Raw genomic sequence first — 15,137 nt, 5'->3', positions numbered from 1 at the left:
GACTTACAATTTTATATTACTTATCGACCACGTATACTTGCGTGTGCGTTTTGAAGCAACATATAACTTGTTACCTGCTTTACTCTACCGAGGGACCAGAAGTTGGCTTCAAGAATTCTATGAACTCTATCGACAAAGATACTACCTTTGTCAAGTCCAAGGGATCACCTTTGAAGTTCTATAATTCTCCAGGCAGGACTTTTTCATATAAGGAATTTAGGGGAGGAAGAAGAGGGACAGAATATATGGAAGATTAGATTTTAATATATATTTTTTTTATAATTGATAAATTGTATATCAACTTGAAATTAAGTTTAAAATTTAATATTGAGGGTAAATAAGTTCCAAAATTTGTATAGAGAACTAAAAATCTCTTTTAAAAAAGAGCAAACTACTCAATTTAGTCTTTTAGAGGAAAAATGATACCAATATTAATCAATTCATAAAATACTATTAATATTAGACAGTACTCATAAAATACTATCAAATATAGCCTTAAATCTTATTTTTATTACAACGTGGCTAAAGACCATCCCTGCTCCTTCTGAGCTTTGTTCTCTGCTTCTCTATGCCTCTTGATGCCTTTCAATACGATCTAATTGACGGAATTTGTAAGTATATCAATAGAGCTTATTTGTTCTTTCAATTGAATTAATTAAATCTAGCTTTGGAGATTGATCGATCTAGATAATGAGCAAATTAAAGTGCTTTCACGTCGATCGAAGTTATGACAACAAACTAAACTTTCTTTACTTTTTTGAGTTGAAAAGGGGTCGGCTTCTTCTTTCTCACGCTAAGACGTTGCTGACTTTTTTTTATTCTATTATCTTCAGTACCAGCTAGACCCTAAAGCAAGTAAACGTAAAAATAGCACGGACTAGGCAATTTTCGGACTGGTCATTCAAAAATAACCAACGTTTGCAAAGTCATTAAAAATAGACGCTATTTTACTGCAACATGGAAAGTTCCGGTATAATATACTGGAGATCGGTGCACCTGTGTATGAATTTCCAGCATATTATGCTGGAACTCTAACACGTGGAAAGTTCCAGTATAATATACTGGAGATTGGAGCACCGGTGCTCCAATCTCCAGTATATTATGCTGGACCGGTATAATATATTGGAACTCCAGTATAATATACTGGAGTTTCAGTATACTTATGTTGGAACGCCAGTATAATATACTGTAGTTCCAGTATATTATACTGAACTCCAGTATATTATACTAGAGTACTTTTTCGGATTTTGAACAGTGTTTTCGTTCAGATTTATCTTTACATGAAAAGTGGCTAAATTTCGATTACTTTTGAAATTGTGACTATTTTTGAATGAACACTTGTAAATCTGGCTATTTTTGAATTTCTCCCCAAGTAAACACTTACTTTAAGGGCCCCAAAATTACTGCTCCACTATTATTTTTCTGATATATAGTATGTAATTTATATAGTTATTTCTTGTCATTGATGAAATTAATTTCTTATTTGTATATCTGAAATCCTTTTCTCCATTTATTAGTTAGTCACTTAAGTATATCTAATAATCCAATTTATTATTTGTTTTCTCTCTAAAAAATTAAATAATTTTTGGATTCTCTCATTTCAGTTGTGATGTAATGAATCACAAAAATATTGTGACAAAAAAATTTTGCAATGTTTAATTCATTCAATTTTTTATATTTTATAAAATCAAGGTCTCATTTTTTTCCATTCCTTATACTCAATTGCCTATTTTGACAAACAAAAATTCTCATTAAATATTTCATATATATATATATATATATATATATATATATATATATATATATATATAAGGACTTACCCTAATTGAGGTTTTACTTTAAGCCTCCGATGCTATTGAGCCACCTCTGCTACAACTCCATTAAAAGCATTTGAAGAAGCTTGGAGTTAGGGAAAATTTGAATTTATTTAGTAATGTTTTATTTTGATTGGTGTTATTGGATTATGTTGGATATATCTTAACGAGTTTGAATATCAAATTTGGGACGATTTGATGGAAATTTTAATTAAAAATTCGAATTAGAAAATAAACATGTATTGAGTTACGTGTTTTGATAATTAACAAGTGTGTGCAATAAACATGTGCTTAGAACCAGGTTCTTAAAAGTTACTACAGTTCGATATTTATGGAAGCTATCTTTGATGCGATAAGGAATGATGGCTAAAGAAATCTGTATATATGAGTCACGAAGCTTGAGGAGTCCTTATTGCCCCAGGATTTGTATATGGATTAGAGTTAGATTGTGCCTAGGACTCCTAAGGATCTCAGATCTGTAAAGACTTAAGTACTTTGCTCAAGGACTATTCAAGGCCATCCTTTTACACATCTGCTGAGTATAGGAAGTATATCATTTTTCAGTTTACAATACACTTGAAGTTGCCGACCAAGGTTGTTCATAAGTCAATTCATTATCTACATGAGTCAGTCTAGTTCATGTGCAATAGAAATTAAGTTGTATTCATGTTTTTTTCGAACAAAGTTAGTTTAATTATTGTTTGAGTTTGCAAGTTAGTGTAAATTATAGTTTCATACAATAAGCAGAAATAGTTGAAATATGGAGGTGTATTAGATTACATGAGTTGTAATTTGCTTGTGTCTTTACTTTTTTGTTGATTCTGTTTGAGCATAAGTAGTAGGATAAGAACCAAGATCTTTGGTAATTTAGGAGGGCACTCAAATTAACAATTGGTATTAAAGTAGGTTCTCTGAAATGTGTTTAATACCTCGAGAGATCTTGGAAATATGATTGCTCCACCTGGAATTAACCAAGGACAGTCAACTACTAGGCACCTCTCTTTAATGAGAAATATTACAGTTGGCGGAAGGCAAGAATGGAGGACTTCTGTAATGACCTGATCGATCATTTTGAGTATTTGCATTCCTTTTGATGGTTCGAGAGCATGAGTAACTTTGTATGATATATTATGACTTGTGTGTATCATCGATTATGCTTTTCAGGTGATTCAGGATTAATTTGGAAGAATGATTCTTAACTAGGAAGTTTTAAGTTGAAAAAGTTGACCAAGTTTGACTTTTATGTATTTGACTTCGGATTAGGATTTTGATTGTTCCGTTAGGTCCGGGTGATAATTTTGGACTTGCGCGTATGCCCGAATTCGCATTTGGATGTTTATAAAAAGTTTTGGCTCTAATCGGAGAAAGTTGACAATTTGAAGATTTGAAAAGTTCATAGGTTTGACCGGGAGTTAACTTCAATATTATCGGGTTCAGATTATTATTCTAGAATTTGTAATAGGTTCATTATGTTATTTGGAACTTGTGTGAAAATATTGAATTGATTCTGAGTTGTTTAGACGTGTTTGGCGTAAGTTTGGATTTGAAAATTTGAAATAGTTCATAAGCTTTATTTTAAGGGGCGATTCTTGGTTTTGATATTGTTTTACATGATTTGAGGTCTTGATCAGGTCTGTGCTATGTTTTTATACTTGTTGGCATGTTCGGATGGGGTCTCGAGGGGTTCGTTTGAGTTTTAGACGGGTTTCAGACCATTTTGGAACTGCTAGTTTCTGCTGATTTTCTGATGCTTCATTTGTTCTTTGCGATCGCGAGGATGGAGCCACGATCATGTAGATTTAGGACCTGGTCAGAAGGGATCGCGTTCGTGATGATTGAGGACTTAATCCTTCGCGTTCGCGTTGTTATGTCCGCTTTCGCGGAGGTCTGGTAGGTGTGTGCATCGCATTCATGAGGGATGTGCCGTGAACTCGAAATGTAAATAGTGGTTGTGTGATTTTTGTACATCACGATCGCAAGGGCACAACCACGATCGCGTAGGGTACCACTGGGTAGTGCATATAAGTACTCTATTTCGGACCTTGAGCTCATTTTATCACATTTTGAGCTGGAGAGCTCGGATTTGGGCAATTTTGGAGAGGATTTTTACCACATGGATTGGGGTAAGTATTTTCGACTCAGTTTTGATTATACTTCATGTTTCCATCTTCGATTGCATTTGATTGATGGTTTTAAAAGAGAAATTGGGAATTTTGTCTAAACTTCTCTAAATTGAAATATTGAGTTTTGAACATTGATTCAGAATCGAATTTGAGTGAAATTAGTATGGTTGAACTCATAATTGAATGGGTTGTCAAAATTTATTAGCTTTGTTGGGTTCCGAGGTGCCGTCCCAGGTTGACTTTGAGTTTTGATTAAATATTCGATCTTTATCGCTTGGGTTTGTTTTCTATGGCATTATGTGATATTTTTGAGTTTCTTTTGGCTAGTTTTGAGTCGTTCGGAGGTTGATTCATGCAGGAGGGCGTTTGTAGAGTATTGTTTGTCTTGCTTGAGGTAAGTAATATATATAAACTTGGATTTGAGGGTAATTATCCCTGAGAACTATGATATTTTAGATGAGTTGGCGGTGACGCACATGCTAGGTGGCGGGCGTGTGTGCGTGCACCGATGTATTCATGATCTGAGTAGTTATTAGTCTATTATGTGCCGTGTTTTACTATCACACTTCTTTGACATCATGTTTTCTCCATTTATATGGCTATGTGAGATATTATTCATGCTATAAATCATGTCTAGGCCACTTTATTAATTGTTTAAGACATGATAAGACTATTTTTGCCATAACCGTAGTCATACTGTTCATTCATGATAGTTATGTCCGCATGTTTTATCTTCGTGTCTATGAACTTTTGATATGTTTTCTCACATGTTAGTGGTGTCCTTATACGTGATACGAGTTTGAGTTGCAATTGTAGTATATTATTGTTGATATCCAATTTTTTTTGTATATTTTTAAATACGCAAAATACCTTAAAAATAGCATATATGCATATATAAGCATGTCCAAGATTTTTATTATTTTTCCCATAATTTTAAGGTTTTAAATTGATTCATTTTCTCCCTTTTTATCCATAAAATCCCCAATAATTATTTCCAAATTATTGTTATGATAATTCATCTATTGGATTTCTATATTTATGCCAAAATATGGCTAAGGTAACTTTTACATATTTTTATAATTATATTTAGCATTTTAAAGCTAAAATTGTACATAATTTCAATATTAGCCCTTTTAAGATTTAATTATGTTTTTATGCATAAAATTGGATCTTGTATCCTAAATTACTAATTATGTATTATAAATTATTTTAGTATTTTAAAATTATTTTTAGAAATTATCTACTATTTTCTATAAATTAAATAGGGAAAAACTAGCTATTTAACTTATAGCCAAAATTGGCTTTCAATTTTAGCCTAAATCAAACGGACCCCAACCCAATTGAAAAACCCACCGGACCCAAGCCCAAACCCAAGCCATCCCGACCCACCTACCCCATTCAATCTTGACCGTTGATCATTCAGATCAACGGTCCCCATTCCCCCTTCCTAAATTAAACCCAAACGACCTCCCCACCCCAAACCCTATCATTCTTCATTCACACAACCTACTCTCATCTCTCTCTCTCTCTCTCTCTCTCTCTCTCTCTCTCTCTCTCTCTCTCTCTCTCTCTCTATCTCTGGTTCTCTCTAGAACCTTCTCCCCTCCCCTCCTCTCCGATGAACCTCATCCACCTTCTACGGCTATCTCCTTGCCTGAATCCATGGTGGTCTCACCACCTACCAGCCTTATGGATCCCTCTTGAACTTGTGTCATCGTTTTGAGGCCTTCAACTGAACCAGAGGCGGTTCACTCGCCTCCCATGGTTTTCCATGCCATTTTTCGGCCATCCATGGCCGTTCGAGTAATATCTGTGACTTTTCCGGCTAAACCGGTAACTTTTCAAGGTCTTCTCACCTTCTCTGGGTTCTCTGAAACCCTAACTTTAAATATTTTCTAATTTTCTTTCAGATCTGTCTTAGATTTGTATATATTATGAACCTTTTGGTGTTTTCCTTAAAGTTTTTTTTGATTTTTTCAAAGTGACTTTCCGTCTTTAAGATTAGGGTTTCTTAACCTCTTTTAAAAGACTTCTCCTCTGATATTCAGTATTGTCATATGAATTTACTATGTTTAAACGGTTTATTTATGTTTTCTTCTACCTGATTTATCACGATGAAAACCCTGTCTATTTTGGTTCTATCCGGGGTTTTGGAACTCTCTTTGTTTATTTGATTTGTATGCATACCGGATTCAATTGAGTTCTTTATGGTTTGATCTATTTCTTTGTTTATCTTAACTGATTCTGAGTTCTCACCACTTTTTAACTCAACTCTGTTAAAACCCTAATTTCTTTAAGGTTTCTTCACTTGTTACTGTGAGTTTTATATACTCTCTTTACTTGTTTTTGTGTGTTGGCCTGATCTTCTTTACCTGTTAGGTTGGGTTTTCACTCTGGTTCTATATGTTAGCCATGATTACTTGACTTTGTTGATTTCCATGCTCCTAGTGGGTTCTTTTTACTACTGAGTCCTTAGCCTACTCATGCCACTTCTGTATGTTTGTGTTCATCTAGTTTACTTCTTTTGTTAATAAGGCTGACCTTGCATGTCTCATACGCTTGTTCATTCTTCTCTATTTATATGTCAAAGTACAGAATCATGACTCCCCTTGATTGATCCTTATTTCCATAAGTTACGATTTGATTGCAAGGTTTTCTCATAAACCCCTAAAATTTTACTCGTTTGTTTAAGTTAATTGATTCCATTCCTTTATTTGTTGTAATGCTTCATTCTTGTTGAATCCTTTCCCCAAATCAGTGTATTCTATACTTAGACTCAATCATATGCCCTATACTTTTACTACCCCTTATATGGTAAAAACCAATCTTTCTCAAAACTTATTTTCTTTCCTTAATTATCCCTGTTTGTATCCGTTTGAGCTGTAATTCCTTGATTAAAGGGAAGTACTTGTATTAATTGGATTCTAATTGTGATTACTTCCATAATTGTGCTAAACCTTTACTTGTTACCTTATTTTCTACTTATTTTCAAAGCTATAAATACTCTAAGTCTTTCATTAACAAAACACGAACTTGGATTTCAAAACCCCCTCTCTATTACTTAAAAATTTTGTGCTATTCTACTGCTATTGGCCGGCTGCAAGCCAAGGCTAATCATCTGTAAGCCTTGGTCCTTTCATTTGTTTACCTCTATCTTCACTGGTATGTCCTAGTTCAATTTAAAGCCTCAACAACAATATGTTTCTATTCCTACTTCAGTTTCTTTTACTTCTGGTTTGCTTTTACTTGTGGTCTTGTTGTGAAGCATGCTTACATGACTCCCCTCCCTTTAAATTCATATGATTCAAGTATGCATGGATGATTGCATTTTCTTACCTACTGTGTACTTACCATCTTGTGAATCCCAAATCCCCTATCCCTCCTCTATGAGGTTTATGGCTGGTTTTTGATTATGCTAGTGTCCAACTATCTCTGAGCATGTCTTTACCAGTCCTAATATTTCTGCTGAGGTCAGGTGTCTATAGTCAATATATATGTATCCCCAAATCCCCTTTACCCATATGTGATTACTGAATTCATTCATTTGTTGTGTGTGGTCTTACCTTGAAGTGTTTGAACTTTGTCTTATTAATACAACTTCTTTCAACCCTTTCTGTTACTGATTGCTTTCAAAATGGACATGTCAGTCCAGTGTTTAAACAAACTCCTTTCAAACATGTGTCCTGCACTTTCACTATACTCTTATACCACTAGGTTCTACCCCTTTTGTGTGAGCCTTGCCTTGGGACCCTTGAGCACCCTCTGAACTTGGACACAGGAAAGATGGCCTTTCCATACTGCACTTACTCTGTCTTGGCTATGAAATTTGGGTGAGAGCACTGCCCAGGATCCATTGAGGTCCCTAGGGAACTCTGACACACTTAGATGTAAGGAAAAGCTATGAAACAATCTTGGCACTTGGGGTGATTGATTATATAACTCTGAGAGGAAGTCCTAATCAGGCTTCCTATAGTGTAACTTCTTATTTTTGTTACGTAATTCATTTCAATACTGGTCTGTAATAACTTGTTGTAAATCAGTATTGGGGTTTGCTAGTGAAAAGGGATGGGGTAGATATGTATGCTATAGTTGTTAAGGGTAGAAAACATTTTATTAGGTTTATATTCCTAATTGTGCAATAGAAACCATGCTTAGGGCTCAAACATGCATTAGAAATCATGCTCTTAGGTCTCTTGTTTATTGTTTCAGCATGTGCACCCTTACTAAATCATGTGCTAAAGTATGCTAATAATTAGCACTTTACTATTTTGTTCTACGCTGCCATGTGTATTTAGAAATCCTGCTCTTAGGAAATTCTGTAATCCTGCCATGTGCATTTAGAAATCCTGCTCTAGGAATTCTGCATCATGAGTTTTATACATGCATCTTAGATACCATATTTTAGGATCTCATTCGCACTTGCATTCACACTTAGTGTAAACTGATGATTATAAAAGAGGTAAAAAACAGCTTCACACTTGATTATCCTGTTTAAAATAAGTGAGGATAACCTTTGCATTCATATCAACTAGAACAGCATGCTCTTAGGGTAATATAATTTCCACACTATTTTAATAACTTGGAATAACTGTTGTACATCACTTTACACCTAGGCAAACCTTAGGTAACTGCTTAAATAAAAATAGAATTATTCTTGTTTAACTGCCAGTATGTTAAAATCAGTAGGCAAGCCCGATTCGGACTTCTTTTCCGAGTCATGTGATAAATCTAATTCTGTTGTAGTCGCTTAGATACCATGCTTTAGAATTCTGAATTCAGACCTTATTTGTGTATGAGTCATGCTGTCTATGTGCACTACCTATGGAGGTATACTTGAGCCTTTCGTTTGTCGTCCATGCTCCCTTTAAATACAGTCCTATTTGTTCTTGTTTATAGCCTAGCATTTTGCCTTTAAACCTGAGGGTCTGCCTAGAACCTCCTCGTATGATAGAAGTCCTAAATTCCTCCAGGACTGTTAGGAAGAGACGGGTAACAACATGCAATAGGGGTCGATATCAACCCTCGCTTTAATCACCTTCACGGGGCGGGAAAGGGTAGATACGGATATGATGACCGGTCCGTTAATACAACGTGTATCCCCTGTTTTAGGAGTGTCATACCGGGTATTGCATTGATGTGATATATATTACAAGCAAACCTAAGACACCCCTTTACATTCATAAGCATGCTTTAGATTGTAATTCTTTTCAAAATTTTGCCTTTGGCTAATTGTTTTTCAAACACTTGTGTAGTTAAACTTAAATCCCCTACTATTTGAGTCATACTTGTTTATTTGCTAATTGCTCAAATTCACAAAAACTGTTTGGCCGGGAACCACACTAGTGGATCCTGAGGGGTGCCTAACACCTTCCCCTTGCCATAATTTCAAGCCCTTACCCTATCTCTGATTACCAAACGTAGTTATGAATGAACCACATAGGTGAGCTAACGCACCTTAAAAATCGTTAGGTGACGACTCTCCAAAAATGCAAACCCCCTTCCCAAAAGTAAAGAGTTGTCCCGTACCAAAATATCACGAACCCGATTTTAGCGGAAGGAAAAAGGGGGGCGCGACAGCATGGCGACTCTGCTGGGGATATTTAGGCTTTTACCATTTCATACCTTTTTTTTGAATTTGTACCTCTCCTATGTTCAATTATTTGTTTAATTTTTTAAGCGTTTAATTTCTTCTTCAAAAGCAAAACTGACATATCTTTCTTGTTTCCTTCCTTTACTTCTGCTTTAAATTATAAAACTGTTGTATGTATCGCTTTCTTAACGTGCAAATGCATGTCAACATGCTTTTAACTATTGCATAATCATGCTCAACATCATACTCCAATCGTGCCAAACAAATACTATAGCAATGCTTGATGAGTGGTTGCGCCCTTCCTATATCATTACCCCCTAAATTCGGAAAGGCTTATTTGCGGTAAAACTAGTCGATCAGTGGTGCAGTCGATAGTTCCGTGCCTTCTCCCTTGAGTTGTCCGCTCAAGGGTATCAATCTAAAACCCCATAGAAACCTTACTCTGTTTAAATTGTGCATACATCATGGCCAAACCTAGCTGGGTCAGTTATGTTGTCTACATAATGATCCTTTAAGATAGCCTTGTCCAAAAGTCCACTAGGTTTCCCTAAACCCAAACGGACATCATCACGTTTTGTGCATTTATTTGGAGAACTAAATGCTTCATGCTAATTGTTGATATTAAATAGTCGAGTCTGGCAGGGGTAAGGGCCTAACATTGTTTGTCTTGCAGAAAATGAGGCACGAGGACCCCAGTTTCGGTATGATTAGCACGCCCCCACTCTTGCTAGACTGGTGGAGGAGTCTTCCATCAAATGACCAAATCAATGAGTGGAAAGAGAGGGCCACCAAAGCTAGTGAAAAGTTGGAATATCTATAATACAGTCTACTGAAATTGGAAGGAAAAGTGAGGAAGAGAGTCACCAACTGCCAGAACGCTGAAGGAAACGAAGGAGAACACCTAGCAAAGGCATTTTTACTGGTGAACCTATGCGAGCTGGAGGATTTGAACAACAAGAGCATTCAACCTGAGGAAGGTCCTTCTGGGACCAAATAGATAGGAATTTACATTTTCACTTTATGAATGTAATAAGGCCAATGGCCATTAGTGACTTTTATTTCTTGTTTATTGTCGTTTTGGGATTCGTCTATTTCTATCAATAAAATGAGGCATTTAGCATTCTAAGTTCTCCAAATCAATTTGTCGCTAGGGCTACCTCGGGAACAAAGAGGTTCCCAAATTAGGACACGTTTTACATTCCCGTACTATGTGTTTAAATATTGTAATACTTCTTATAATCGTCACTGACTTGTGTTTTTATTTTTGTTTTTTTATTCCCCGCCCCAAAGGTTAGTTCATGCACTCTGGCATCATCATCTTACTTCACAAGATCTAGGGGCCTCCACCCACTCCTCCTCTTAGTCCCATTAAAGGCAAGAACAAAGGCAAAATGGAATATTTAAACAACATCAAGAAGGAGAACACAACTGAACGGGTAGAGGCCACTGATGGCTAGGGTATTCGGGTTCCTAACGAGAATGTGTCACAACTTGAACATAAACTGTTGAAATTCTAGGAAGAACTCGATCAGGTTCGGAATCTGGCAAGCCTGTCATTTTCCCTCAGCACCCCAGATATCAACTTCCCCAACACTCAAAACCCTACGCCTCCTCAAAACATCCCAAAACATCAAAATCATCCCGCTCCTCACCATCACATTGCTCCACTAAAGAACTAATGTAACACCTGCCATACCCCAAATAACACTCCACTACTTATCCCAGAACCTCAGAACTCCACAAATGACCATTTACACACCCATACACCAGGCCACCATAACACTCTTATCTACGTGGAGACCAAGCCACACTCCACCCAACCTATCTCATGCACACTTGAGTTCGATGAAAAGGATTTGCTTATCAGGAGCTTTGTTGATGAACTTAAGAAACTGACCAGCCGGACTCAGGGCGTTGAGGGAAGCAAAGGAATTGAGAGGTTGAACTATGAAGACCTTTGCATACAGCCTGATGTCGAACTGCCTGAGGGGTAAAAACCTCCTAAGTTCGAAATGTTTGATGGTATGGGTGATCCAAGGGTCCATCTAAGGACATATTGCGACAAGCTGGTTGGAGTCGGGAAGGATGACAGAATCCACATGAAGCTGTTCATAAGGAGTTTGAAGTGAGATGCATTATCTTGGTACATCAGCCAAGATCCCAAAAAGTGGTCAAGCTAGGTAGGTATGGCATCTAACTTTATGGACAGTTTTAGGTTTAATACAGAGAACGCACCAGACGTGTTCTATATCCAGAATTTGAAGAAGAAGCCCATAGAGATTTTTCGCGAGTATGCTACTCGCTGGAGGTCCGAAGCTGCTAAGGTCAAACCCGCCTTAGAAGAGGAGCAAATGAACAAGTTCTTTGTCCGGGCTCAGGATCCGCAGTACTATGAACGGCTGATGATGATTGAGAACCACAAGTTTTCTGACATTATCAAACTGGGTGAAAGAATTGAAGAAGGTGTTAAAAGCGGTATGGTTACAAATTCAAGGCCTTGCAAGCTACAAACAAGGCTTTACAGTCCGGTGGTGTGTCCAAGAAAAGGGACGTAGGGGCCGTGATAGTTGCACAGAGGACCAAATCTCCCCTCAAATACCAAACTTATCCAACACCTCCATTCACATACCAGCTAACCCCAAATTACCAAGCACCCTCATCTTCATACCAAGCTCTGCCACCAACTTATCAGTCACCTCCACCTCCTACATACCAACCTACCTCACCCAGATACTCCCAACCCACTCATGTCAACCAAACTTATAATGCTCAACCATCCCATTATCAATCACCCCCTGCACGCCAAAATTTTCCTAGACCCCAACCTAATTTTGATCGCAGACCTCCAAAACAATATACCGCCATCGCTGAACCTATCGACCAGCTGTATGAGAGACTCAAAGTTGCTGGTTATATCACCCCCATCCCTATTGCAACCCCTGTGAATCCTTCTTAGTGGGTTAATCCAAACAAGTCCTATGCATACCACTCTGGTATGAAAGGGCACACCATCGATGAGTGTCGCTCCTTGAAAGATAAGATACAGTCTTTGATTGATAACAAGATCATTGTGGCAAAGGAACCCGCTCCAAATGTCCGCAACAACCCTCTGCCAGACCATAAGGGTGGGGATATCCACATGATAGAAATAGAAGATGACTGGGATCCCGAGGGATCAATTGGGCTGATCGCAGAAGGTGATGACCTGAAGAAACCGATAATTACCCTCAATCCGATGATAGTCCAGATCCAATCGTCCGAGGATGCTGAGGTGCATATGTCTATACCCCTTGGGTTTGAAGCAGCACCACCCGCAAAGACACTGGTACCAATTGAGGTTGAATTTGTGTCTCCGGCAAATGCACCTGCACCATTTGAGGTTGCAGTCTTGCCACCCAAGGCACATGTTCCATTCGAAGTGAGGATAGTCTCGCCGGTCCCAGTGGCGATGTCTACCATGACACCATTCTATACAAATGTTATACCATGGGACTATATAGCCGAGGTGAGAAGGAAAAACAAGGTCAGGATTGAAGAAACTGTCGCAGCATAGGGTATAACAAGAATTGGCAGAGTCTATACCCCTGAACATCTAGCTGAATCAAGCAAGCAAGCCTCCAACCAGCCGCCCCTCATTGAGATAGGTCCATATGACCTTTGGAGGAAAATACAGGCCAAGGAATATTCAGTCATCGACCGATTAAACAAGACGCCAGCACAAATATCCATTCTCTCCTTGCTGCAAAATTCTGAGACGCATAAGAATGCTTTGTTAAAGGTACTAAATGAAGTGTACGTACCAGGTAACATCACTAGTGGGGAAGTGGCTTAAATGGTAGGATAGGTGTTGGAAAGCCATATCATCACCTTTCATGAGGACAAGCTGCCACCTGAAGGGCTGGGGAACAACAAAGCACTGCACATCACCGTGCAATGCGAAGATCATTTCATCACCAGAATCCTAATCGATGGAGGTTCCAATCTTAACATTTCTCTGCAAGTAACACTCAAGAAGTTGGGTAAAGGGCTGCATGAGATTAATGATGGAGCAATCAATGTGAAAGCCTTCGATGGTTCTCAGAGGTCCACCATTGGTGAGATTATTCTATGCTTGCAGATGGGGCCAACCTGGTTCGAGGTCGATTTCTAGGTAATAGATGTACCAGTGTCTTACAACTTGCTGTTGGGACGGCCATGTATTCATGCTGCTGGGGCCGTAGCATCAACGCTGCATCAGGCAGTGAAGTTTGAATGGAATCACCAGGAAGTGATCATTCACGGCAATGGAAGCAACCCTATATAGAGTCACCAAACCATTCCGACGATCGAGGGAATAAGGAAGCTAGATGGAGAAACTTACCACCACATTGAGCGGGTCAATACTATCGACAACGACAAATGGTGGGATAGCAAAATCGAGAGTATACCAAGTTGGAGTGGGTACAAACCTGGCAAAGGGCTCGGCAAGAACCTCCAAGGAACCTCTAAACCCATAAAACTCAAGAAACATGGCACTAGAGCAGCCAATACCACATCTGGAGCAGACCTTCCAATATGCCGACATTATTTATGGGTTAGATGATGAAGAAGCACTTGCAATAGTAAAGAACCTATTTTTAGAGGACAATGATATGGAATGTTATATTATTCTTGAAGAGGAGGGGGAGGAAGGCCCTTCCATATAGGCTGTGAACAGAGGGGCACATCTTAAGAATTGGACCGTCAGGACAACCAAAGCCTGACAAGCCTCGGGGTAGCAAGGCTAAAACAAGCATTATTCACTGTTTTATTTACTAAATGATTTTCTTTTCGCACTTTTTAATTCCCGCAATAAGATCTTTGATGTTCAAAACAGTTATTCAATCTATCAAAATCATGTTTAATTTTTCTTATGAACTAATATTTATTGCTATCTCTCCTTACTTTACCTATACATCATTACTATTACTTATCTTGATGAACCAATGACTGTGACGTGCAATGAGACAACACAACAAATGGACATGGATTTAGAGGAAGATGACATACCTGACGAGATTGTCAAAGAAGTTGAGAATTTTGAGAATAGACCTAAGTCCAACCTGGACGAGACCGAAATTGTCAACCTGGGAAATGCAGAAAACATCAAGGAAACACGAATCAACATTTACCTATCGCCATCAGAAAACAAAAAGAATACACAGAATTTCTGAAAGAGTATGAGGACATATTCGCCTGGTCGTATGATGACATGACTAGTCTAAGTATGTCCATTGTGGCTTACAAGCTGCCAACCGATCCAATGTGTCCACCAGTAAAGCAAAAGCTCAGAAAGTTCAAGCCTGATATGGGTCTAAAAATCAAGGAAGAAGTCAACAAGCAGATCAAAGCTAAGGTTCTCAGGGTAGTAGAATACCCGACATGGTCATTGTGCCACTACCAAAGAAGGATGGGAAGGTCAGAGTCTGTGTCGACTATCGGGATCTCAACCGGGCCAGTCCGAAATATGACTTCCCTTTGCCAAATGTATCACATCCTGATTGACAATTGCGCCAAGCATGAGCTACAGTCATTTGTAGATTGCTTCGTTGGTTATCATTAAATCTGGAAGGATGAGCAACATGTTGAGAA

The sequence above is a fragment of the Nicotiana sylvestris genome, chromosome 11 (assembly GCF_000393655.2).
Source record: "Nicotiana sylvestris chromosome 11, ASM39365v2, whole genome shotgun sequence".
Classification (NCBI taxonomy): Eukaryota; Viridiplantae; Streptophyta; class Magnoliopsida; order Solanales; family Solanaceae; genus Nicotiana; species Nicotiana sylvestris.
This window is presented reverse-complemented; position numbering follows the sequence as displayed.